Source organism: Ostrea edulis, chromosome 1, assembly GCF_947568905.1.
Source record: "Ostrea edulis chromosome 1, xbOstEdul1.1, whole genome shotgun sequence".
Lineage (NCBI taxonomy): Eukaryota > Metazoa > Mollusca > Bivalvia > Ostreida > Ostreidae > Ostrea > Ostrea edulis.
In genome coordinates this window covers 42060755-42069656 of record NC_079164.1, presented here as the reverse complement: position 1 = coordinate 42069656, position 8902 = coordinate 42060755, and positions in this window count along the sequence as shown.

The window sequence follows — 8902 nt, the reverse complement described above, 5'->3', positions numbered from 1 at the left end:
GGCTTCTTTCTCAATCTATTTCATGTATAAGACATTGTTTAAACTAAGTAATACAGAACATTCAATTTTTCTTATTTCTTAATCGAAATTATTCATGTATACCCAGTAGCGGATTTAGGAGAGTGTATCTAAGGAAATCATGGTGTCTTATTTAGAAAAGCAATCTTTCTTTTCTTTTTTTCACTCTCAGAGAAATAGATTTACAACTTGGAACAAATTCAAATGTTAATCTGGTACGGCGAAATATATTTTTCAAACAGAACACCATGCAATTCCTTTAACACAACACCAATTTTTCTATATTAACGTATCTGGTATTGCATATGAAATTTTCATATTTTTGCCAATGCAAAAATTTGATCCATAAATCCCACATCGTTGTATCTCTGCTATTTACGGATTGAAGAGATTTTAATTTTATTTTTATAGTATATAAACGGAATCTCATAATTGAAAGGAGTCTCTTCATTATATTCTCCGTGGAAATGACATCTGGAGCATCTCCGCAAAATATAGATGCAATTAACTTAATATTTGAAGTGGTACCTTCATCGCGGTAGTTGTCTTTAATCTCGCTTAGATCACTTACATAGTTTGTTGAGAGTGTTCAATCCCTATTTGTAATTATAATTCCACATGTTTGATTATTTCTATAACATAGACTATTAACTTATTTTTTAATCAGTATGGATATTTATAAACATTAATCTACAAATTAAAGAAAATAAAGACAGTCACCAATGTAAGTTTAATCTCTTGGGGCGAAACGTCTCAGGGTGAATCGTCTTTTGGGGGGAATCGTCTTAGCACGAAACGTCCTCGGGTGCGAAACGTCCCATATTCTTAATTTACCGACGCCCAAGGTATGTTCATTTTGATCATTATACCAACAATTTTTGGATGTTTATATATGGCAACAGTGGTCCGGACGATTGATCAGAGCATACTCTCTTTTAACGATGAGCAATTGAATTGAAATTAATGAATACTATACAGTATATTAATTTACCGACGCCCAAACTATGTTCATTTCTATCATTATACCAAGAATGTTTGCCATGGCAAGTAGCATTCATTGTGGAAAATCAGTAAGTCAAAATTATCATATGAAACAGAATTAGCATTATGTAGATAAAATTAGTGTGTCTATTATGTGATTTTATTAATCTTAGATATATTTATATAAATCTCAAAATGAAGAATTCAATTTATAGCATAAACTTAAAGCAGCAATATTTAAGTGAAAGTAGTTGATCATTTTAAAGAAAGTGAATTTTGAGATATGTTAAATCGTTATAATTTTAAGATATGTTAAATTGTTATATTATTGGGGCGAAACCACTCGACTATAAGGCAATGTTCTACCTTATGTTACCTGCATTGAAATTGGGACGAAACCACTTGGTGCGAATCCACTAGATGCGAATATGTAATTGGGACGAAACCACCCGCATTCGATATAGTTATATAAATCACAAAATGAAGAATTTAATTTTTTGAAAAATTAGTACTCATAAAAAAATATCATTGATATACATTTCATAACAAACGTACTTTCAAGAGGCATTTACTGCCGGTAAAATTGAATGAAATTACAGACCACAGGTTAGATTTTTTGCAAAAGATAAAGTAAACAGGAATATTTTTTACACTTCACCGATGTCAGACATCGGTAACTACACCAATTCCCCCGCGCACCTACACGCTGTTGTACCTATAACTAGATTCTGCGCAGGTAAATCGGGGCGAAACCACTCGATTAGTACATAGGGGCGAAACCACTCGACTATAAGCCAATCTTCTACCTTATGTTACCTGCACTGAAATTGCGAGGAAACCACTTGGTGCGAATCCACTAGGTGCGAATATGTAATTGGTACGAAACCGTTACCGTGTGTGATTATGCAAAATTAAAGCTGACATGAAGTAATAAATATAGTATAATTCTATATTTCCGCCATATTTCTTTGCTAATCCGCCATATTAGTTGGATATTCTATTGTTATATGTATCAGGGTTCGCATGGTATATAAGGGGACGAGTTTTGCTACGCTTCACTTCACATCAGTGACTTCGATTTACCTGTGCGGGTAGCTTCGACAGGTAACACGTACATCTTCGATACTAATTTATAGGACATCAAGAAGAAATGAAATCACGTTTTGAAACACCATGCAGTGCTCAAAATTACAATAAACATATCGTACAGTAGTAAACCATTCTAAACGCTTTGGAGAAATAAATATAGAATGCCTTTTCTTTACGTGAATGTACGTACATTTGCAATAAATAGGTCAAAACTATACAAAAACGCGGAGAAATATTTCATCTATTATCTATATCTATTGATGAAATGGAATAAGCAAAGGGTATAAAATCTATACCAATCACACTTACTTCAAGCAAAATGCAAATACATAAATGCTACTGTACGTATAAAGAAGACATGGTCATGTATGCTTGCCATGAAAAAGCATCGAATGCGGATGACTATTTACCTGGGTCTACTCGTAATATCTGTAAAGGACCGAAGATGTACGTGTACATTTGTCGAAAATACTCAAAGTAGTAGTAAAATTCCCTTTATTAGCATAATCCATGAAACAAAACGATACACTCCATTTGTATTCCAACAGTAAACAACATCGTCCATTGTACAGACTGCAACACACTTAGCCCGTGCTGATCAGCTATCTTCAATCAGGGGAAGTGTCAGTGAAGAATATTTGCCCTGTATTGTGCATGAATCCTTATACCGTATGATTTACTTGTCAGAGTATTGCAGATTTATAAATCAGGAAATCATTTAGGTACATAAATTGTTTATGCATATATAATTTGCATATACAACACTGCACGAGTGTATGGGATGAGAGAGAGAGAGAGAGAGAGAGAGAGAGAGAGAATTCAAACGATGATCTTGTAATAATCGCGCTCTTTTTAAGACAAATGATATCGTTAATTCAATATAAGAGAACAGTAACTCAATATTGCTCTCATTAATTGATAATACAGATTTATTTGATTCATTTAAAGCACGCAATAATTAAAAATTAAACATATCTTTAATTATTTTTCAATTACTTCATTTTATGCTAATTCGGCGTTCAATAGATTTTATATATCTATGCCATTTTGCTTTATTACATTCTGCGTTGAACTCGACGCAAATTGTAGTAATGCAAAATGTAATAATTGAGTTTATCATATGCGTAGTTATTAAGCACATAGAATTTTTTTTTTTATTTAAACTTATTTTATTGAGAAACTCAACAGGATTGGGCAACAGGCATAGCCTATGTAGGCCCTCTCCCAAATACAAAGGTCAAGTACAAAGGTACATAGAATCAAGGGGAGGGGACAAGAGTGTCTGTCCCCCACCTTTGATAACAATATCCATTTTTTTTGTCATTTTGTTTGTTTGTTTTTTTTATGTTTACCGCCACATTCAACAATTTTTCAGTTATCTGGTGGCGCCCAGTTTTTGTTGGTGGAAGAGAGAAACCAGATACAATGTACCTGGGAAGAGACCACCGACCTTCCGAAAGTAAACTGGGAAACTTTCTCACTTACCGGCGCGAGCGGGTTTCGAACCCGCGCCGACAGAAGTGAGAGGCCGTTATTTTGTAATGCAAGTAAAACATATATTGGGTGACAACCCCCCCCCCCCCTCAAACTTGACCCCACCTTGAAAGTTCTGATATAATAGTAGAAGACACACACCACCACCAATTAAGAAAATGAAGATATTATGAGGCACTCATAGTAGAGGACTCTAACCACCCCATCCCACCCCAACGATGGAAGAAAATGAAGTGTAGGGGGAAATCCTTGAGGCAGTCAAAGTAAAAGACTCTTTTAAGCCTTCACTCCCACATTAGGACTTTGAACATCGGATAAAACATCTTGGTTTGTTTGGGCTTTTTGTTTTATTTTATTGCTGTTTTCGTTAATCTTTTTTAATTATTATTTTGAATGGCAAGAAATTTTGAAGAATCCAATTTTCCATTTTTTTCTTCCTGTTGTACCCACCCCCTCCATGAAAAATGACGATACATGTACATTTTGCTTTTCAACACATGCATGCATACTAATTGTATGGTGTAGAATTGCACCCTTTACCAAGTTTTCCTTCATTTACACAGTGTAAGGAATGGTAAACCAAAATCACAAAACAAAATGCATAAAGGCCAAGATAGTTTTAAGCGTAGGAACTTCATTCATGAATACATAAATACATGTATTCAGAAAAATCGCATGCATGCATTACAGGACTATAGCATATGTGTGTTTTAACGTTTCTGTAACATGCCATACTGATTATTTTCATTTCGTAGATCTGGCGCAATGGATATATTCTGAAAATAGACATACCGCTGTACGTCGAAATTTCAAATTCAAATGTATTCGATAAGATGTTAGTATTCATAAATCAGTAAAATTCGTGTTGAGGTTTTATTTGATATGATACCGATTGTTAAGCCGTTCTTGGCACACTGATTTTGACTGCAGATAACTCCGTTTACCTGATCAGGATATAGGGCTCACGGCGGGTGTGACCGGTCAACAGGGGATGCTTACTCCTCCTACATGTAGGCACATGATCCCACCTCTGGTGTGTCCAGGGGTCCGTGTTTGCCCAACTATCTATTTTGTATTGCTTATAGGAGTTATGAGATTGATCACTGTTCGTTATCTTCACCTTGCATTTAACCATCGAGTTTGTATCTCTGCTGGTGGACAGTCTGTCCCCGAGGATACTTGTCGCTCGATATATGTTCCTTCATGAATATACACAATAACGAAACAATACTGGCTGACACGTCGCCCAGTATAAAAAGGTGTCACTCTGTGGAGTCTATAAGGGCCACAGGCTCCTACAGATCGGTTGGTGTCCCTCGGATTATTCTTCGAAATATCTCAGATTTGTCGTATGTACAATCGTCAGATTGTCAGCTTTGGTACAGAAACCAAAATTCTTATACCCAAATTAAAGACTGTTATGTTCCTTTAAGAGATATATTTGATAATTCCTTTTCAGACCCCATGTGTTCAACCTCAAAATGTTCTGCAAAATATTGCAAAACTTGTGATATACTGATCACTAAAAATTCATTTAGTAGTAATCTAACTGGAATTAGTTTCTGTACCAAAACGTTTGATAATCTGACTTGTAAATCTTCTAACGTTGTCTACGCCATTGAGTGTAACCTGTGCGGCTTAATTTATGTGGGGGAAACCAAGGGTTCACTTAATAAAAGAATATCGGGGCACAGATTTCAAATTAATAATGATGGTAACCAACTTCTTTACAAGCATTTTAATGCACCGGGTCACTCCATCTTGTCCATGAAGGTAAGGATTTTAGAAAAAAATTACCATCACACAAAGAATCCTACATTAAGCACCCCTTTTCGTAGACAACGAGAAGATCACTATCGTCGTGGTCTTTGGTGATCAGGTCTTTCAACAGTCTGTTGGAATTCCCATGGGCACGAATTGTGCTCCTTTGTTAGCTGACCTGTTTTTATATTCATATGAAGCAGAATTTATTCAAAAACTTCTACGTGAGAAGAAAAAATCTCTCGCTGTGGCTTTCAATTCAACTTTTAGATATATCGATGACGTTTTGTCTATTAACAATGATAGCTTTCAGTCATATGTCGATTTGATATATCCGTGTGAGCTCCAAATAAAGGACACCACAGAGTCGTCCACTTCTGCTTCAAACTTAGATATTTTATTGAAAGTAGACATTAACGGCAAACTGACAACTCAACTGTATGACAAACGGGGTGATTTCAGCTTCTCCATCGTCAACTTCCCATATGTATGTAGCAATATTCCATTATCACCTGCATATGGTGTTTATATATCTCAACTGATTCGATATGCAAGAGCTTGTTCTGCGTATAGTCAGTTTTTAAATCGAGGTAAGCTACTGACAAACAAGTTGATGGTACAGGGGTTTCAACAGTCTCGATTGAAGTCAGCATTTCGCAAATTCTATGGTCGTTATAACGATCTACTTCGTCAGTACAACCTCGCATTGGGTCAAATGCTGTCTGACGTCTTTCATACCGATTGTTAAGCCGTTCTTGGCACACTGATTTTGACTGCGGATAACTCCGTTTACCTGATCAGGATATAGGGCTCACGGCGGGTGTGACCGGTCAACAGGGGATGCTTACTCCTCCTATGCACCTGATCCCACCTCTGGTGTGTTCAGGGGTCCGTGTTTGCCCAACTATCTATTTTGTATTGCTTATAGGAGTTATGAGATTGATCACTGTTCGTTATTTTCATCTTGCACTGTGTCAATCTACTGTAATGCATTAGTAGGATATGCAAAAGGCAAGAGTATAAACATTTTCTAGTATCGATATCTATATGATCACGAAAAAACATTATATAATTTATACCCGGATTCATATGCCGATTTAGATATCAATAAAAACAGAGCTGCATAGTTTGGGGGAGGGGTTTCTAATTAGTCTGATGAAATTAAAAGAAGGAACCCCACATTTGCATTCAAACTAGATGTACTTCAAAATGAATTCATTTCTGCTCTGACTGAAAGCATGGTTCTAAATTCGGGAACGAATCTTGCATACAAAATAATTAATAGGGGAACACATAAATTCGAGCTCCTTTGAAACTTAATAAAATGCAGATATGCACCTTTCTTTCAACACGAATTGATATGTTGTTTCAGGCACGTATACAGGGGGTTGGGGTGGGCAGGGAGGCTGGGCTGGTCTGCTCTCCCCACTTTTTTGACAATTTACTTTTTTCCGTCATTCTAACATACAAAGTCAGTATTTCCTACATGCACAGTTTAAACTGATATTTTTTTTAGTAATGAATTCATTTATAAGCATCAACTCCTGTAAGTTTTTAATATATTGTCCAAAAAAAAATGTTTTTAAATAGCTGGAAGTTTTTAATGCTTGTAAGCTTACCATTATATCAGTGATCAATTTTCTTTCCTTCTGTGAAATGATATATTGTACATCGAAGTAGGACAGTCTCTCTCTCTCTCTCTCTCTCTCTCTCTCTCTCTCTCTCTCTCTCTCCTGTTCAATCAATGAATATGGACATACAGAGACGGTAAATAATTATGTGGTCCCCAAAGAAACAATAAAACTATATTTTCGTTTATACATTTCCTTTTATATGTGTCTTTGTGTAATCAACTGTTTATTATGGATTGCAAATGTAATGCCCGCATTTTTAAACAGATGTATATTTTCGATCATTATTCCCTTATTTGTATATCCAAATTTGTATATGATCATCGATAAATTTTGAATTGAGCACGCAATATATCCAAGCAGATGCTCAGTGTATATGATTAGATTCCCGATTTCTATAAACTGTAAAACCTAGACCAAACAAGCATTCAATACAGGAAAAATGTTCGACTCTGACATCTCCCCTGATTGAAGACACCCTGTTTGGCACTGGTGAAGTGTGTCGCAGTCTGTATAATGGAATGACAACGTGTTGTAAAGTTCTAACGAGATACAAATGGAGTTTATCATTTTGTTTCGTGGATTTATCAGAATAAAGAGATTCTAATATTTTCGGTAAGTGCACATCTCCGATACCTGTTGAATAGACGTCCGTATTTGATACGGGGTTTTTTTTTTGTTTTTTGGCGAATATGTCATGTGCATTACATATTATGCATATGGCATGGACCTGTATTTTGCAAGAATTGATATAAATAATATTTTCTATGCTCTTTGCTTATTCCACTATATCAGTATGTAATTGGCAAATTATTTCTCCGCATTTATTTCATAAGAAACTGCAAATACTTGCATGCACTTGCAAGTGTGCAAGAAAAGCCTTTTATTTTTTGCATTTTTTTCTAAATTATCTAACCTTTCGGAATGTTGCATTGGTATACAATAAATATTTTGTGATTTTGAGCAAAGCATAATGTTTTAAAATGTGATTTTATTTGTTTCGCATTCCCTATATATTACTATCGGAGATGTGCACTGGTCGAGTCCACCTAGAAAAATAACTCAGGCGTGACAATCACATTTGGGGTATATACGGTTAGAGCAAATTAGGCTACCTGAGAGAAATATGGCAGATAAGATAAGAAAGGTGTACGTATTTATTAATTCATGTCAGCTTTAAGATGCTTTATATTACAAAATCAATATTTCACTTGTTTGTTTGTATACAAAAAAGAACTCGAGTCTTGGTTTACATAACACATATTTAAGGCTAAAATATAGCTTTTATTCTTGCATTCAGATTTCAGAAGGTCAACGTTTTGGTTGTCAACATTAAATGAGTTACAGTGGCGGATCTAGAGGGGGGTTACGGGGGTTGCTACCCCAACCCTCAACCCCCTTTGGATTGGCTGAGAGAGAGAGAGAGAGAGAGAGAGAGAGAGAGAGAGAGAGAGAGAGAATGACTATAGAGTTATTAAAATCCTAGGCGATGGAAATTGTTTATACAATTGTGCGTCAACATTTCTATCAGGTGATGCTAATTCAAATTATCTTTTATATAGTTTGTATCTGTAATATTTCATTTCAGTGTCGGATTTAAGGGGGGCGCAGCCTAAAATTTTCAAATTTAAAGCTGTATGACCCGATGTTCATGTATTATTTTTGTACACAATTACTTTAAAGCAAATTAATTACTTTATAAAGTTATTAACTTTCCCTTAATTACATGCTTGAAAACATCTGCATGTAAAAGAAAACAGCGCGAATATTATTTAGAAAGTAAATATAGTGCATACTTATATAAATCATCCCATAATAGACGTCTATGAATAGACCCACGCGCGTCAGGGGAATCCCAACATGATGTATTAACTCATACGCAACTGTCTAGTTTTAAGACTGTAAGAGCGTAAAACAACGAATTACTA